Genomic DNA, 19,733 nt, shown 5'->3' with positions numbered 1-19,733 from the left:
GATGCACACGAAGCGCTCGTGTGTTCTCAATGTCTTCGCCAGCGCTGATAATTAGCATATGTTTTGTGTCAGTGAAATAAAAGACGGATTTAATGCGACATGACCATTCAAACAGCAGTCGCTTTCTAAAACATCAGATATGTATCGGATTAAGTACCACATACGAAAGTGACCCAGATCGGATTTGAAATATCGGATTTGTGCTGTTTGTACACCGTCATACCATGATTGGATATGGGTCGCATGCAGTGTGAACGTAGCCAGAGCCTCCATATGTTCTCACTCTAATTTGCATCTCATGAATGAATTTATGATTGCACTAATTTGAATGTTCGGGAGAAAATCAAACGCATTTTACTCACAGTACCCTACAAACATCACTGCTGTTTAGTTTTCTGTCTTCATTTATGTTGGAAGTGATAGCAGAGCTGTACGTTTGAATTTGTTTCGAAAATCCCTCATTTAGATGGAAGCTAGCGAGCTAACTTCCTGCTAATTTCTAACTCTGTTAAATGTCATATATTCCGTTTCGTTTTCATGGTTGCCTGGATGATAAACTCAATTGTTACACATGGTAGAGCAGAACGCTGATCATTTTATTACAGATGAAAGACTTTAGATAGTTTTTCAACTCTCAGTGATGCCACAGTGATCCTGTGATTTATGGACGTGCAGCTGAGTTTGAGCCCAGACACGGCTAGTGACGTCAGACTTAAAGAGTGATATGAACATATCTATAACTTACGGGAATGAAAATGTCTGGAGCACACCAACAGATATTTGGAGATGGAAGAGAACTGGATATCAGCTCATCTCACAGCTGCTATCCAGACTAGACGCATTCTTTTGGTAACATCCGATACATGAGCTGCCTCATGTTGCTTCCAGGTGGGGAAAGAATGAAAAGATAAACCCTTTTCAAGCTTATTCCCTTGCCGGTCGTGCGATCTAACTTTACAACCGACCGCACAGCAAGTACGAACCATAGCTGGTGTTATCCGTGTACTTTCGCTAGCGCTTTGTTCGGCCCAGAAATGTGGCGCCTCAACCAAAAATCCTGACCACGCCCCCTCTCGTGACATCACGCTTGTGTCACTTCCGGTATTTCAGACAATCCCTTTCCATCAAGGATTTTTATTTTGTTGTGGGCTTTTTGTATTTTGTTGTGGGCTTTTTGTATTTTGTTGTGGGCTTTTTGTAATTTCTTGTGGGCTTTTTGTATTTTGTTGTGGGCTTTTTGTAATTTGCTGTGGTTTTTTTTTTTTAATTTGTTGCGGTTTTTTAATTTGTTGCGATTTGCACTTCCCAGCCACCGTAGAAGGTATAGTAATCATCCACAACTATTTTCAGTTGCAGATGATAAAGGATTCAGAAAGCTTATTCATGCAGGTCCATATGACAGAGAATGTGCATGTTCTTTTTGTTTTCATATTATAATTTATATTTAATTGTGTTGTGGTTTGCAGTGTTTTGTGTTGTTTCACTTTAAATTTGTAAAAGGAAAAAGCTGAAAATTTAAATAGTTGAAAGTTGATTTTTGTATTATATGATTTATTTATTACTTTTTATGTGGAGTGAATAAGTAAAAGTATATTTACTGTGGCCGCTACAGACAAAGCACATACAAACTCCAAAACACGTACGGACTCTGAAGCACGTAAAAACTCCGAAGCATGTACAAACTCAAAACACGTAGAAAAGACAACAGAAGTGCTCCAGAATGCTAGGTGCAGTGTTGAGCGTTTTGTTACCTACAGTAGTGGCTACACAAGTCAGGAAGTACCAAGTTCAACTTTATTTTAAGTTCAACTTTATTGTCACTTCAACCATATACAGTTTAAAAATACACAGTGAGGCGAAACAACGTTCCTCCAGGAACCAAGGTGCTACAAGACAAGTTAGTGCAAAAAAAATAATAATATATAATATATCTAGTAATAATATTGTGCAAAAGAGCATTTACAGGTTGGTGTGTGCGATGGTTTGGTGGTGTAGGTCAGTGTGTTTGCGCTTTGTGTTGGTTAGTCAGTCCAGTCTCAATGTTTTGAGGTATTTGAGTTAAGCTGAGTGATAATGTTAGTGTATGTGTGTGTGTGCGTGTTTATCAGTCAGTCCCTTTTTGCTGAGGAGACGGATGGCTTGTGGAAAAAAGCTGTTGCACAGTCTGGATGTGCGTGCCCGAATGCTTCGGTACCTTTTTCCAGATGGCAGGAGTGTAAAGAGTGTGTGAGAGGGGTGTGTCCGATCAGCCACAATGCTGGTGGCTTTGCGAATGCAGCGTGTGGTGTAGATGTCCTCAATAGAGGGTAGAGAGACCCCGATAATCTTCTCTGCTGTTCCCACTATCCGCTGTAGGGTCTTGCGGTCTGATATGGCACAGCTCCCAAACCAGACAGTGATGCAGCCGCTCAGGATGCTCTCAATAGTTCCTCTATAGAAGGTGGTCAGGATCGGTGGTGGAAGCCGGGCCTTTCTCAGTCTTCTCAGAAAGAAGAGACGCTGTTGGGCTTTCTTGTGCAGGGAGCTGGTGTTGAGGGACCAGCCGAGGTCCTTCTCCAGGTGTACACCCAGGAATTTGGTGCTGTCAACGATCTCCACAGAGGAGCCGTTGATGCTCAGCGGTGAGTGGTCGCCTCGTGTCCTCCTAAAGTCAACAACCATCTCTTTTGTCTTGTCAACATTCAGAGATAGGTTGTTGTCCTTACACCAGTCCGTTAGTCTCTGCACTTCCTCTCTGTACGCTGACTCGTCGTTCTTGCTAATGAGACCCACCACGGTCGTGTCATCAGCGAATTTAATGATGTGATTTGAACTGTGTGTTGCTACACAGTCATGAGTCAGCAGTGTGAACAGCAGAGGACTGAGCACACAGCCTTGTGGGGCCCCAGTGCTCAGTGTGGTGGTGCTGGAGGTGCAGTTCCCGATCCGTACTGACTGAGGCCTTCCGGTCAGAAAGTCCAGGATCCAGTTGCAGAGGGAGGTGTTCAGGCCTAACAGGCTCAGCTTTCCGATCAGTTGTTGGGGGATGATCATGTTAAATGCTGAGCTGAAATCTATGTACAGCATTCGGACGTGTGAGTCCTTCTTGTCCAAGTGTGTCAGGGCAAGATGGAGTGCAGTGGAGATGGCGGACCGGATTTGGTGTGTGGTAGTAACAGGTAAATGAACTTTTTTTTTAAATTATTTGAATATATATGAGTGCTCGTGTATAAATACACAAACAATACACATATGCTTTCAATTGTGTAATTTAAGAGATCTAGGTAGCTCTGTTTTGGAAGTTCCGTTAATGCTAGAAATGTGTTTTGGAGTTTGTACGTGTTTTGTCTCTAGGGGCCACCGCATATATTTATATATAAACATATATAAATAAAGCCACTTTTTTTTTTTTACATTAGTAATTCCTTTTGTGCATAATTTTATATTATTGTTAATAATAAATTAATGAAAGCAACAAAACAACCTGAAGAGCCGGGTCAGATCTCAACCCCTTATTTCTATTCCTTTCTGTCTCCCCAGCCATGTCATTGTGTCTGTTTGGTACTCTGTGTCTTCTCATCTTCTGTCTGGTTTCCTCTCTTGTCATTGTCATGGTCCTGGGCCATGTGGGCCCAGTATTCTTAGTTCCTTGTATTTTTGTATTTCGTTCCTTATTTAGGCCATGTTTTCTGAGTTGCCCTGTTGTATTGTTCCCTAAGTGTTTTCCCTTCATGGCTTTTACCCCCTGTGTGCCCCTCTGTGTGTCTGTGAGCCCTCGTCTCTCCTTATGTTTTATTCCATGTTTCCCCTGCCCATTATGTCTAAGTTCTCCCCGTGCTCTCTCTCCCCCCTGTGTGCCCTCTATGTATTTATGAGCCCTCGTCTCCCTTTGTGGTTGTTTCATGTTTCCCCAGCCCGTTATGTCTGTGTTTCCCCGTGCTCTCTCTCCTCCTGTCTGAACCTCTGTGCCTGTACATGTCATGTTCAGTTCACCCCGCCCTGTCTCGTTATGATTATCAGTGTCACCTGTGTTCCCCGTGTGTTCCCACTTTCCTCGTTTACCCTCTGTGTATTTCTGTCTGAGTCTCCCTCTGTTCGGCGTCGCGTTCTCCCTCATCCATCCATCCATCTTCATCCGCTTATCCGAGGTCGGGTCGCGGGGGTAGCAGCCTAAGCAAAGAGGTCCAGACCTCCCTCTCCCCAGCCACCTCCTCCAGCTTGTCCGGGGGAATACCAAGGCGTTCCCAGGCCAGCCGAGAGATATAATCTCTCCAGCGTGTCCTGGGTCTGCCCCGGGGCCTCCTCCCGGTGGGACATGCCTGGAACACCTCGCCCAGGAGGCGCCCAGGGGGCATCCTTGCTAGATGCCCGAACCACCTCAGCTGGCTCCTTTCGATGTGGAGCAGCAGCTGCTCTACTCTAAGCCCCTCCCGGATGGCCGAACTTCTCACCCTATCTCTAAGGGAGAGGCCAGCCACCCTTCGGAGGAAGCTCATTTCCGCCGCTTGTATCCGCGATCTCGTTCTTTCGGTCACTACCCACAGCTCGTGCCCATAGGTGAGGGTAGGGACGTAGATCGACCGGTAAATTGAGAGCTTCGCTTTTACACTCAGCTCCCTCTTCACCACGACTGACCGGTGCAGCGTCCGCATTACTGCAGCCGCAGCCCCAATCCGTCTGTCGATCTCCAGCTCCCTTCTCCCATCACTCGCGAACAAGACCCCGAGATACTTGAACTCCTCCACTTGGGGCAGGAACTCATCCCCGACCCGGAGTGGGCACTCCACCCTTTTCCGGCTGAGAACCATGGCCTCAGATTTGGAGGTGCTGATCCTCATTCCCGCTGCGTTACACTCGGCTGCGAACCGCTCCAGTGCGAGCTGGAGGCCCTCACCCGATGAAGCCAACAGAACCACATCATCCGCAAAAATCAGAGATGAGATTCTGAGGCCACCAAAGCGAAAGCCCTCCGCCACTTGGCTGCGCCTAGAAATCCTGTCCATAAAAATTATGAACAGAACCGGAGACAAAGGGCAGCCTTGGCGGAGCCCATCACCCACCGGGAACGAGTCCGACTTATTGCCGGCAATGCGAACCAAGCTCTTGCAACGGTTGTATAGGGATTGAATGGCCCGTAGCAATGGGCCAGACACCCCATACTCGCGCAACACCTCCCACAGGACGCCCCGAGGGACACGGTCGAATGCCTTCTCCAGGTCCACAAAACACATGTAGACTGGTTGGGCAAACTCCCATGCACCCTCAAGTATCCTCGAGAGGACAAAGAGCTGGTCCAGTGTTCCGCGACCAGGACGAAAACCGCATTGTTCCTCCTGTATCCGAGGTTCGACTAGCGGACGAACCCTCCTCTCCAGCACCCTGGCATAGACTTTCCCGGGGAGGCTGAGGAGTGTGATCCCCCTGTAGTTGGAGCACACCCTCCGGTCCCCCTTCTTGAAGATGGGGACCACCACCCCGGTCTGCCAGTCCACAGGTACTGCCCCTGATCTCCACGCAACATTGCAGAGACGTGTCAACCAAGACAGCCCTACAACGTCCAGAGCCTTCAGGAACTCGGGGCGGACCTCATCGACACCAGGGGCTCTGCCACCAAGGAGTTGTTTAACTGCCTCAGTGACCTCGCCCCCGGAAATCGGTGGGTCACACCCCTCATCCCCAGACTCTGCTTCCTCCCCGGAAGACGTGTCAGTGGGATTAAGGAGGTCCTCGAAGTATTCCTTCCACCGCCCGACAATTTTCTCAGTCGACGTCAACAGCGCTCCGCCAGCACTATACACAGTGCAGGTAGAGCACCGCTTTCCCCTCCTGAGACGCCTGACGGTTTGCCAGAATCTCTTCGAGGCAGTCCGAAAGTCTTTTTCCATGGCCTCTCCGAACTCCTCCCACACCCGAGTTTTTGCTTCAGCCACTGCCCGAGCCGCATTCCGCTTGGCCTGTCGATACCTGTCGGCTGCCTCCGGAGTCCCACAGGCTAACCAAGCCCGATAGGCCTCCTTCTTCAGCCTGGTGGCTCCCTTCACCTCTGGTGTCCACCATTTGGTTCGGGGATTACCACCACGGCAGGCACCAACCACCTTGCGGCCGCAGCTCAATGCAGCAGCTTCGGCAATGGAGACGCTGAACATGGTCCGTTCTCCCTCATGTTGTGTGTTATTCTCCCCGTGGTTCGGTTCCTTGTACATCTCATGCCTTAGTTTTCCCAGTTTTAGTTTATTTTGTATTGCTTCTCGTGGCCAGCAATAAAGCTGTGTTTTTGAGTTTATCCCCGTGTCTGTGAATCTGCATCTTGGGTCCTTCTCCTGCCTGCCACACAACGTATCATGACAGTCATATTCATTCATCTTTAGTTCTCCTTCCGTGTCCCTATAGTCATCCCTCTGTGTTTCATCCTTTTGTGTCCCCTTGAAGTCTATCACATCTCCATATTTGTTTATCTCTTTGTCCAGGTCAAGTTCGTGTGTCTTAGTCTCTGTCTAACTGCTGGTTACTTCCTCTTTTATTTTGATAGTCCCTTGTCTTGTGTATATAAAGATTCAGTTTTGCTTCCCCTGTCTTGTTACTTAGATCTGATTAGTTACAGAGTTTTCTTCCAACTGTCACCAAAGTGCTTGCTCACAAGGGGATCATGTGATTGTTGTTGTTGTTTTTTTTCATTGTATTATTGGAAGTCCTTACCTTACAATAAGGTGACTGTTGTTGTGGTTTGGCGCTATATAACTTGAATTGAATTGAATTGAGTGTGTCAACTCTGTCTTAATCCTTTCCTGTGTACAGGGAGTGCAGAATTATTAGGCAAATGAGTATTTTGTCCACATCATCCTCTTCATGCATGTTGTCTTACTCCAAGCTGTATAGGCTCGAAAGCCTACTACCAATTAAGCATATTAGGTGATGTGCATCTCTGTAATGAGAAGGGGTGTGGTCTAATTACATCAACACCCTATATCAGGTGTGCATAATTATTAGGCAACGTCCTTTCCTTTGGCAAAATGGGTCAAAAGAAGGACTTGACAGGCTCAGAAAAGTCAAAAATAGTGAGATATCTTGCAGAGGGATGCAGCAGTCTCAAAATTGCAAAGCGTCTGAAGCGTGATCATCGAACAATCAAGCGTTTCATTCAAAATAGTCAACAGGGTCGCAAGAAGCGTGTGGAAAAACCAAGGCGCAAAATAACTGCCCATGAACTGAGAAAAGTCAAGCGTGCAGCTGCCAAGGTGCCACTTGCCACCAGTTTGGCCATATTTCAGAGCTGCAACATCACTGGAGTGCCCAAAAGCACAAGGTGTGCAATACTCAGAGACATGGCCATGGTAAGAAAGGCTGAAAGACGACCACCACTGAACAAGACACACAAGCTGAAACGTCAAGACTGGGCCAAGAAATATCTCAAGACTGATTTTTCTAAGGTTTTATGGACTGATGAAATGAGAGTGAGTCTTGATGGGCCAGATGGATGGGCCCGTGGCTGGATTGGTAAAGGGCAGAGAGCTCCAGTCCGACTCAGACGCCAGCAAGGTGGAGGTGGAGTACTGGTTTGGGCTGGTATCATCAAAGATGAGCTTGTGGGGCCTTTTCGGGTTGAGGATGGAGTCAAGCTCAACTCCCAGTCCTACTGCCAGTTTCTGGAAGACACCTTCTTCAAGCAGTGGTACAGGAAGAAGTCTGCATCCTTCAAGAAAAACATGATTTTCATGCAGGACAATGCTCCATCACACGCGTCCAAGTACTCCACAGCGTGGCTGGCAAGAAAGGGTATAAAAGAAGAAAAACTAATGACATGGCCACCTTGTTCACCTGATCTGAACCCCATTGAGAACCTGTGGTCCATCATCAAATGTGAGATTTACAAACAGTACACCTCTCTGAACAGTGTCTGGGAGGCTGTGGTTCCTGCTGCACGCAATGTTGATGGTGAACAGATCAAACCACTGACAGAATCCATGGATGGCAGGCTTTTGAGTGTCCTTGCAACGAAAGGTGGCTATATTGGTCGCTGATTTGTTTTTGTTTTGTTTTTGAATGTCAGAAATGTATATTTGTGAATGTGGAGATGTTATATTGGTGTCACTGGTAAAAATAAATAATTGAAATGGGTATATATTTGTTTTTTGTTAAGTGGCCTAATAATTATGCACAGTAATAGTCACCTGCACACACAGATATCCCCCTAAAATAGCTAAAACTAAAAACAAACTAAAAACTACTTCCAGAAACATTCAGCTTTGATATTAATGAGTTTTTTGGGTTCATTGAGAACATGGTTGTTGTTCAATAATAAAATTATTCCTCAAAAATACAACTTGCCTAATAATTCTGCACTCCCTGTATACAGTGGGTAAAATAAGTATTGAAGACATCACAAATTTTCTAAGTAAATATATTTCTAAATATGCTATTCACATGAAATCCTCGCCAGATGTCAGAAACAACCCATCCAATCCACACATGCAACAAAATCAAACTATAGATGTCCATAAATTATGTGTAAAGATGAGAAATGACACAGGTAAGAAATATTTAACACATGAGGCTGGTGCAAAAAGGCTGGAATGTTGTGACACCAGCTTAAAACCGTCAGTAATTAGAAAGCAATCCTGCCACTTAGTGCAAATTAATATCAGCTGGTTCAGTGCCGAGTGATGGCCTGTAAAAATGTGTGTCATTACCAAGGCGTGACACAAGAAACAGCTCGTGATAGGTAAAACCATTGAGCTCTCTCAGGACCTTCACAACCTTATACAGTTGAACCCCGACTTACAAAATTAATTCGTTCCCGAGGGTCTTTCGTAAGTCGAAAATTTTCATAAGTCAAAGCACCCATCACGCCTTTTGAGTGAACGATAGGCTATAGGCTAATTGCTAACGGCAACAACAATACGTCGTTCCAGTGGAACAGCGAAGCACAAGTACGAAAGCCAAGGGGGTTGTCACATGATTCGGAAGGCATTGTGGGCATTGTAGGCATTCTGGGTTCAGCCAATCAGAGCCAGCGGATTTCGTTATGCGGGCATTTTGCCGTAACATGGGCAGAAATATTGCCGTTAAATGTCTTCGTAACTTGAATTTTTCGTTAAATGGGGTATTCGTAAGTCGGGGTTCCACTGTAGTTGCAAAACATACTGAAGGCATTGGTTAACAAGAATGCTGAAAAAAAGCATGCTGAAGCATGTTTAACCTCCTAAGACCCGAACTCTTCCATGACGTGCATTTTTCATTTCTGTCTGATATTTGGGCACATTGGGGCCCGATGAATGTAAAAACAAAGAATTAGCAGATTTTTTTTTTTTTTTACCTTATTTTTTTTTAAGAAAAATAAGAGCCACATATGAGGATATTCGTTTAAAATATTGATAGAACAGAGGCAGTATAATGTTCTTGTAAGTGAATATCAGGCCCATGTAGAGCAAAATTGAATATTTTAGTCTAAATAACCCAAAATGTGATGTTCACATATGTGGACACCAGGTCCTAGGAGGTTAAACTGAAAAACATTTAGACAAGCCTGTGAAATACTGAGAGAATATAGTCTGGTCAGATGAGACCAAAATTTTAAAGGCACTGCACATCACCCCAAAAACACCATACCAGCAGTGAAGTCTGGAGGTGGTGTTCCCACATGCAATTGAAGAAAGGATGAATGGATGAATGTGCAGCCATCTACCAGGATGAGGAAGATGAAATGAGGGTGGAAATTTCAGAAGGACAATGATTCCAAACAGCCAAGGAAACTCAGTTCATTGAGAGAGAAAAAAAATTAAGCATTTAAAATTGCCCAGCTAGTAATCTGACCTGAATCCAATTGAAAACATAAGTTCATAGACCACAGAACCTTCAGGATTTGAAGACTGTTTATGTGGCGGAATGGACCAAAAACATGTCAATAGCACCTTTAGAAATATATTCACCTAGAAAACTGGTGACATGTTGAATACTTGCTTTAACTGCTATAAATTGCCTGTGTCTCCCTCTGTTGTTTGTCATGCCCTCCCTCATGTAATGTGAGGCTCTGTCAGTCAGTTCCTACCCTGCTGAGTTACTGTTTTGTTTCTCCACCGTTTATGTTGTGGTTTTGACTTTACATCTGTCTGACAGTAGTAGCAGTTTTTTTTTTGTTTTGCTTTTTCATATCAGTAAATATTTCAGTTTCAATAGGAAATATACTTCAAGTCAGAAGCAAATATTGTTTGTACAAAAAGCACTATCACACCTTTACATTATTGGTTTCTTTTGCTAAGCCTAACCCATAGATTTGCTGCTTGAACACTGTGGCATTTGTGGTTCACATCATTACCCCCTCTCCTATATAAACACTCACTCAATACTCTTTGAAGCATATATTACGAGCATCAGTTGCAACTTTACAATAACGATTAAGTAATATTCCTAGAGCCTTAGAAATGCATTTAATTACCATTTTCTAAACTTTAGTTTTTAATGATTCCAAAGTTGATCAGTAAAATCATGACTAACTACATGTATTACCTATAATTTTACCGTTATTAATTTTTAATTAATTAATCATTTTTAAATTATTTTGATTGTTATGGTACATCTAAAATCTGAATTTTGTTTAAAGCAGTACAATCTGGTGACTTGACGACAAGCAATAGATCTTTTAAAAATCATGGTTAAGCACTTATCTGACAACAGGATAAAATGATCTGTTTTTGCTGCTTTACCAACGTCACTGTGAAAAGGTGATGGTTAAATTCAGAAGAAGAGGCAGGCTGTTAACCGCAAGGAGGTGAACAGGAGGAATTTCTGTAAGTTCTGTGAAAATTCCTCTCTGCAAGACCACAACACTTTTAAAGACTTCTTCCTTTTGAGGATGCTGCACATCAGTCACTTGCCTTTTTGGAGTTTAGCAACTCCACTGCACAACAGAGGAACCAGCAGGATACAATTGTGCACTCAGCCTTAAAAAAATCATGGGCTGTGAGCTGACTATCATCTCTGAGCTGACTATCAGCTCCTAGGAGACCAGCTTTTTGTGTAAAGGAAATTCACAGATACCAGCAAAAATAGGAAATATAGCAAATGGGTCAACACACACCGTCCTTCTCCCCTTGGGGAAAAGGCTTCAGGCAGTAATAAAAAAGAAGAAACCTACTCATTTCATACCATGGCATTAACAGAACAGCTACCCAGATGATGCATCAGCAAAAATAACCCAAATGTCAGTTAATGTCTTTTCATAAGCAGTGGAAAGATTCTGAGAAGGGAAGGTGACCTGAAATTTGAATTTATTCAGCCTGGTAAACTCTTTCTAGGAGAGTATGCTCTATTCATATTGAGAGAGAGAGAGCATTTTCCTCCTAAACTTTTGAGACTGAATGACCGTATAAACTGTAGAATTGTCTTTTTTTATTAGCTTTGACCCGTCTCTCTTGGGCTACTTGGTCAATCCCACCTGGAGAGCTCTGCAGACCCATCAAAGCAGCTCAGCAGAATCAATGAAAAGCAATCTTAGCTCATACCACAAAAATAATATGACTTTCTAAATTTAATCAGGAGATTCAGAGTTTATCTATTTAGACTGACTTCAGCATCATTGGTTAGATATTTCTTCTGTGGCTAGCATATGTTGGAGTTTTGGACACAAAAAGAAGTGCTGCATAGAAAGAAGTGCTACAAAAGCAGGAGAAGTTTTAGCGAACAGTAATTATTGTAGCCAAAAAGAATTAGCAGGTGAACGAAAGTGAACTTTCTGTATGTGCCTTAAATAAATGTCAGAAATGGTGTGTAGTGAACCTACTCTGATCCATCATAAACATTTATTTGTTTAACATTGCTAACAAATGCTAAGTGAACTTTAAATAATCTGGTGTTTCAAAATAAAGTGCATTAAATTTCAGTTCTGAACTCATTAATACATCTTGATCAGATTTTTTGAATTTAGAGAATAACCAATTTATATGACAACTAGATGATCTAATACGCATAAAATGTGTATGATGATTTCAATCTTTCACCTTTCACAAACGTTTTCTGCCTCACATTCTCAATAACAAATACTGTCTTGGCCTGACAAACATAAAGAAAAAAATAGCCACCTTATTAAGCCCCCAAAGAATAGAAAGCTGACATTCCTCAATGGAAAAACTTTGACCGCTTCAAACAGCAGCAGCTGAATACAAATGTGCAAACTGTGTGCTGGCAGCTTAAGCCCTTGTGGATTTTATGTATTCTGATGTTGACTGAAGTGCTCAGAATAGTTACGTGAGTTCACAAAGGTGCACGGGTGCAAGACTGCATAAAGGAGATGAATATGACAGCCTCTTCACTCCTATCTTTTCACTGACACCAGTAACACAAAACATGAAGCACAGAAAAGTCAGCAAACAGGTACAGAATCGCTTTAAGACTATTGCATGTCTTATTAAGCACTGAGTCATTTCATAACGCCAGAAATACGAGGAAACACCTGGTATGCTGAGTGTGGAAACTGTGGAAAATATTTTTTTGCTAGCTTGGCAATTTGTTTGTTTTTTTTTTCAAAAAAGAATGGCACTTTTAAAAAATGATTTAAAATAAATACTCCAGAAAAGTTCATTCTGGTATGTGAATTGGGATGAGCTTATCTGTAACTGTTGAATAAGTAAGTATACAGAAAGCATGCATACAGTACTTTATCTACATTATGCTAAGTCGGAAAAGTATATCTGACTGTCAGTCTTGAAGCTTTAGTCTCGGTTTTCACAAACATAACTACTTCTGGACAAGGTTTGATTACTGAATTTTTGGATTTCTGAATGTTCTGAGGGAAGATGTGGTCTCTTCAGTAACTACAAAATACCCAGAAATCTGTCCACTTTTGAACAGCTCTCAGAAGTCCCATAATGCACAATCTGCTACTGTGTGCAGTGAAGCGACTGCAACTGTGTGTCGGAGAGTGCATTTGTCTTTGTACACCCGCCCAGAAGAGTAGTATGTGACATAAACACATTTCAGTAAATGCACATTTAGGCAGCATAATTCTGGTCTCTTATGCACTGCAATGTGCATTTGGGGGTAGTTTTACACACCAAAAGCCTGGTAGCACTGACTGTATGTATGGCAATGTCATTGTGTGTAAAACTTATTTTCTTTCACCCAATTCTAGAATTTTTTTAAACGGTTTTATAAATATTTCTCTTACATTAAGACATCACAATTATTTAACTGTTAATTATCAATTAACTGTTTCCTATGCAGAGTTACATGGCTGCCTTTGGATAGTGGCAATTTTTAAAAGTCCCTTTCCTGAACAATAATATTTGGTGTTAGTTTCCTTTTAACATTTAAAATAGAATAATATTGTGTTATCATTTTATTAAAACTCTGCCTTTCAGGTATATACTTCAAAACTGAAAAGCCATTTTTTATTACAGTTTTTTGTTTTGTTTTGTTCTTTTAATTCATAAACTTTTGTCAGTGCTATACAGATAGCATATTGTGAAATATATCAGTGCTTCTCAGGACCAGGGTCAACACAGGCCTAATTAAGCCTCGAATAATTAATCATCTGATTACCAGGGCTGTTAAGAGGAGTCGGGACAGTCCAGTCTTTTCCCCCCTACTATTCTGATAACAACTCTGACAATTCAGCTGCCCATAACGTTTTTACGATACATCCACACTAGCACGGATAGACTTGAAAACGGCGTTTTCATCTGAAAACGCTCCGCATCCACATTAGCATTTTCAGTCGTTTTTACAGAGTTGTGCGACCACATTGGAACGGCCGAAAACGCTTACGCTCCAGTCCTACGCATGCGTGAAACGCAAGAAGAAATGCCTGCCTCATTTCTGTCTGCAGTTTATTTACTCTCCGGCTCGTTGAAGCGTTGCGGCAAAATGTTGAGGAAAAGCACCGAGTTTTTTAAATGGACTAACAATGAGGTGGAGTTGTTGCTGTGAGTAACACAAAAGTACAAAGTTGCAAAAGCGAGTGAGAATTAAAGAATTTGAAGAAAAGCGATCTGAAGCATGTACAAGCTGATATTAATCTTTAATAGGGCTGCCAAAATTGAGAGCAAACAAAACAACTGCTGTATAATGCCCTCCGCTATCTTAGTTTAATTGGTCACATGACTGCATCACATGACTAAAATGCATCATTGTTTTAGAAAGTCTGTTTTCGCTGTCCACACTGCGGCGCGAAAGCATCGTCTTCAAATGTATTCTTTTTCGAGAGCGTTTTCAAACTGGCCAAAATGGAGAGAAAACGATGTGTTTTCTCTCCATTTTGGCCTCCCGTCCAAACTGAGAAAACGCAGCATTTTGAAAACGCTCTCGAAAAAGAATACATTTCAAAAGCTGCCCCATCGCAATGTGGACACTCTAAAACGCAGACTTTCTAAAAGATGATGGATGTTAGTCATGTGATGCAGTCATGTGACTAATTAAACAAAGATAGCGGAGGGCATTATACAGCAGTTGTTTTGTTTGCTCTCAATTTTTACAGCCCTATTAAAGATTAATATCAGCTTGTACATGCTTCAGATCGCTTTTCTACAAATTCTTTAATTCTCACTCACTTTCACGCATGCGCAGGACTGGAACGTAAGTGTTTTGGGCTGTTTCAATGTGGACGCACAACTCTGTGAAAATGACTGAACACGCTAGTGTGGACGCGGAGCATTTTCTGTCGAAAACGCTGTTTTCAAATCTATCCGGGCTAGTGTGGACGTAGCCTTAGAAAACATCTCTGAAGCACTGCTATGAGGTGCCGTAAGGGACATTATTACTGAAACGCTCTCACACACACAACTGAAACGCTCTCACACACACTACTGAAACGCTCTCACACACACTACTGAAATTTTAGCTCTCACACACACTACTGAAATTTTAGCTCTCACGCACACAACTGAAACGCTCTCACACACACTACTGAAACGCTCTCACACACACTACTGAAACGCTCTCACACACACTACTGAAACGCTCTCACACACACAACTGAAATTTTAGCTCTCACACACACAACTGAAATTTTAGCTCTCACACACACTACTGAAATTTTAGCTCTCACACACACTACTGAAATTTTAGCTCTCACGCACACTACTGAAACGCTCTCACACACACTACTGAAACGCTCTCACACACACTACTGAAACGCTCTCACACACACTACTGAAATTTTAGCTCTCACACACACTACTGAAACGTTCTCACACACACTACTGAAACGCTCTCACACACACAACTGAAACGCTCTCACACACACTACTGAAACGCTCTCACACACACTACTGAAACGCTCTCACACACACTACTGAAATTTTAGCTCTCACACACACTACTGAAACGCTCTCACACACACAACTGAAACGCTCTCACACACACTACTGAAACGCTCTCACACACACTACTGAAACGCTCTCACACACACAACTGAAACGCTCTCACACACACTACTGAAACGCTCTCACACACACTACTGAAATTTTAGCTCTCACACACACTACTGAAACGCTCTCACACACACTACTGAAAAACCAAGTCATTTCAGTTGAACAGGAAGGCATTTCAGTTGAACAGGAAGGCATTTCAGTTAAACAGGAAGGTGTTTCAGTTGAACAGGAAGGCATTTCAGTTGAACAGGAAGGCATTTCAGTTAAACAGGAAGGTGTTTCAGTTGAACAGGAAGGCATTTCAGTTGAACAGGAAGGCATTTCAGTTAAACAGGAAGGCATTTCAGTTGAACAGGAAGGCATTTCAGTTAAACAGGAAGTTAATTCTTGACAAGGAAAAAGTGTTAGATTTCAAACAAACCACTACACAGATGTCTACTCAGCAACCTGTTAGTTAGGGGTGGGTTTTTATAATCGATTTATTGATTAAAATCGATTCTGGCTTGGATAACGTGAAATCGATTCATTAAAATCCTGAATCGATTTTTTAATATAAATTTATTTTACCCGAAATGCCAGAATCTCTGGTGAAACCTCACAAAATTTCAACAACCACCAAACAGCTAAGACAGTAAATGAGAGCAGGTACACGGCTTCTGCACAAAGACGTAAACACACAGCGCGGACCCGCGGATCAGAATCAGTGAGATGTCGCCTTTCTCACCCGACAGCACGGACACGGTCGGGGCTGAAAGCCGACAGCTCGCTGACTCTGATCTGTCGGCAGGTCCGCGCTTTGTTTTCACGCCGTTTTTGCGCCGATTCTAAAGCTGTTAGTTTTATCTCTCTCCAAACAATATTGACTGAACCAGCAGCAAAAGAAGATCCAAACTGCGCTTCACATAAACATCGTCATGAATTCCCTCACTGTTTTGCTTCCACCACGATAAAATCGCACGTCATGCACAGCCCTCTCTCTCTCTTTCTCTCTCTCTGTACTTCAAGAACAGTTTCCCGTCTAAAAATCTGTTTTCTGTATTATTCGCTTGCTTGTTATGCACAAGTCTACTGTTGTTTACAGCGCAGTCGGCCGCTGGTTTTTTTTTTCATTTTACATACTTCCGAAAAGAAAACCTAATTTCTGCCGTTCAATACTGAATAAATTTAAACTTTTTAAAATTATGCAAAATGCAAAACGTTAGCCGTGTCTCTAATAAAACCGCTGTAACGTCAGAGGTAACGTTCATATGTTGATTAATGGTTTTCTTTCGTTTTTGATGTACTGCAGAATATTTTTTATAAAATCCCAGGCCAGGAAAACCACCTTCATGTTTTTATGTGTTTTATCTTCAGCTACTTTGACACAAAGGCATCTGCTGTGATGCTCACACCTTTGATAAAGTCTTGCGTGTGTCAGCTTCCTTTTTTTAAATTCAAAATTTAGAATAGCGGGAGACGTGCATTATCCTGGTTATTTTTTTGGCATATGTGCTTTTTGTCTTTTTTAGCAAAGAAAAATATCTTAAAATCATCAATAAAACCAGGGAGAGAAGGCTTAGCGTTCCTCCATTTAGCACAATGGATATGATATTTACTCAAAAGTATGATGATGTTAATAATGTCTGAGACATCCAATGCTAGATGATCCATATAAAAAAAATTATGATGTAATTCAAACAGTGGCACATCATTAATATTTAGGGAAATCCAATTTTTTAAGTTGCACCAAATACATTGTGTGATAGGGCATAGAAAAAAAAAGATGTTCTAGGGTTTCATTTTCATCAGTACAAAAAGAACACTGATCCACCTCAAAGCCAAATCTCTTTTTTTAGAAATTCTGCCACAGTATTAGTTTTGTTTAAAGTGTGTTTCTTTAACTTTAGGTAGAATAGGCTATTTCATAAATTTTTAGTATGCTTTATCCAGTGTATATGAAATAACTAAATTAGAACCATGCCATGTAACCATTCTGTTGTAACTATGAAATATTTTGTCTTTGAAGAAACTACTAACAAATTTCTTATTGCATTTTTATCAAACAGCTGACATTGCCCTAGCAATAAATTTGGGAGCACTGATGAGAAATTATTGTATATCATAAAAATTTTAATCAAATGAAGCAGAGGCAGTGGGACCAGTTCACAAAATTTGTTATATTCTCTTTGAGAACAGTTTAGACAATATTTTTCTGAAAAGTCTGTGTAACTTAGAATGACACCGTTATCATCCAACAAATCTGTTATGAATATAATATTTTTGTTCAAACCAGTCACTCTTGAAAATTGATTTTTGATTAAGTGTTATTACCCTATTATTCCATAAGGTTGAATTATGGGGAGAAGTTGTGGGTAAATCTCATTTTCCCAAAAATGCAACGTCTGTTTTGGAAAGTTTGATATCTTTATGGGGATTTTATTTGCCGCAAAATCACATTTCAAAATAAAGTCTAATCCTGTATACTATTTTATTAAACAAGAATCATGGGATGTGGAGCTAAGTAGAGTCTGGCTGTGACAGACAAGATTTTAACCATTTAATTCTAAGGGTGCCAACCATAAATTCCAATTCTGGAGTTTTGATACCACCTTTATTGTATCCCTTCACAAGCTGAGATCTTTCTATGTAATGGGTTTTATTCCTCCACAAAAATTCGAACACATTTCTATTTATGGTTTTCATGGTATTTATTGTTTTTTTATTTTTATATCGTTTACGTGGCGCAAAAAAGGTTGGGGACTGCTATACTAGCAGGTTGCTGAGTAGAAATCCTTGTAGTGTTTTGAAATATACCACTTTTTCCATCAGTTTCCTTGTCAGGAAACAACTTCCTGTTCAGCAGAAATGCCTCTGGTTTCAGTAGTGTGTGTGAGAGCGTTTCAGTAGTGTGTGTGAGAGCGTTTCAGTTGTGTGTGTGAGAGCGTTTCAGTAGTGTGCATGAGAGCTAAAATTTCAGTAGTGTGTGTGAGAGCGTTTCAGTAGTGTGTGTGAGAGCGTTTCAGTAGTGTGTGTGAGAGCGTTTCAGTAGTGTGTGTGAGAGCTAAAATTTCAGTAGTGTGTGTGAGAGCGTTTCAGTAGTGTGTGTGAGAGCGTTTCAGTAGTGTGTGTGAGAGCTAAAATTTCAGTAGTGTGTGTGAGAGCTTTTCACTAGTGTGTGTGAGAGCGTTTCAGTAGTGTGTGTGAGAGCGTTTCAGTAGTGTGTGTGAGAGCGTTTCAGTAGTGTGTGTGAGAGCTAAAATTTCAGTAGTGTGTGTGAGAGCGTTTCAGTTGTGTGTGTGAGAGCTAAAATTTCAGTAGTGTGTGTGAGAGCGTTTCAGTTGTGTGTGTGAGAGCGTTTCAGTAGTGTGTGTGAGAGCTAAAATTTCAGTAGTGTGTGTGAGAGCGTTTCAGTAGTGTGTGTGAGAGCTAAAATTTCAGTTGTGTGTGTGAGAGCGTTTCAGTTGTGTGTGTGAGAGCATTTCAGTAGTGTGTGTGAGAGCGTTTCAGTTGTGTGTGTGAGAGCTAAAATTTCAGTAGTGTGTGTGAGAGCGTTTCAGTTGTGTGTGTGAGAGCGTTTCAGTAGTGTGTGTGAGAGCGTTTCAGTTGTGTGTGTGAGAGCGTTTCAGTTGTGTGTGTGAGAGCATTTCAGTAGTGTGTGTGAGAGCTAAAATTTCAGTAGTGTGTGTGTGAGCGTTTCAGTAGTGTGTGTGAGAGCGTTTCAGTAGTGTGTGTGAGAGCGTTTCAGTTGTGTGTGTGAGAGCTAAAATTTCAGTAGTGTGTGTGAGAGCGTTTCAGTTGTGTGTGTGAGAGCGTTTCAGTTGTGTGTGTGAGAGCATTTCAGTAGTGTGTGTGAGAGCGTTTCAGTTGTGTGTGTGAGAGCGTTTCAGTTGTGTGTGTGAGAGCTAAAATTTCAGTCGTGTGTGTGAGAGCGTTTCAGTTGTGTGTGTGAGAGCGTTTCAGTAGTGTGTGTGAGAGCTAAAATTTCAGTTGTGTGTGTGAGAGCATTTCAGTTGTGTGTGTGAGAGCGTTTCAGTAGTGTGTGTGAGAGCGTTTCAGTTGTGTGTGTGAGAGCTAAAATTTCAGTAGTGTGTGTGAGAGCGTTTCAGTTGTGTGTGTGAGAGCGTTTCAGTTGTGTGTGTGAGAGCGTTTCAGTTGTGTGTGTGAGAGCATTTCAGTAGTGTGTGTGAGAGCGTTTCAGTTGTGTGTGTGAGAGCGTTTCAGTTGTGTGTGTGAGAGCTAAAATTTCAGTCGTGTGTGTGAGAGCGTTTCAGTAGTGTGTGTGAGAGCGTTTCAGTAGTGTGTGTGAGAGCTAAAATTTCAGTTGTGTGTGTGAGAGCGTTTCAGTAGTGTGTGTGAGAGCTAAAATTTCAGTTGTGTGTGTGAGAGCGTTTCAGTAGTGTGTGTGAGAGCTAA

At 42.0% G+C, this 19,733-nt stretch overlaps 1 protein-coding gene across 2 annotated transcripts in view; it reads left to right on the top strand.

Moving 5' to 3' along the window:
• The window catches only part of LOC101469587 (syntaxin-2), a 306,839-nt gene that overhangs the window by 242,379 nt on the left and 44,727 nt on the right, over positions 1 to 19,733 (top strand). The gene's annotated exons all lie outside the window — the stretch shown is intronic.

The sequence above is a fragment of the Maylandia zebra genome, linkage group LG7 (genome assembly GCF_041146795.1).
Source record: "Maylandia zebra isolate NMK-2024a linkage group LG7, Mzebra_GT3a, whole genome shotgun sequence".
Classification (NCBI taxonomy): Eukaryota; Metazoa; Chordata; class Actinopteri; order Cichliformes; family Cichlidae; genus Maylandia; species Maylandia zebra.
Note: the sequence above shows the minus strand (reverse complement) of the source record. Positions and strands in the feature narration are given on the sequence as shown.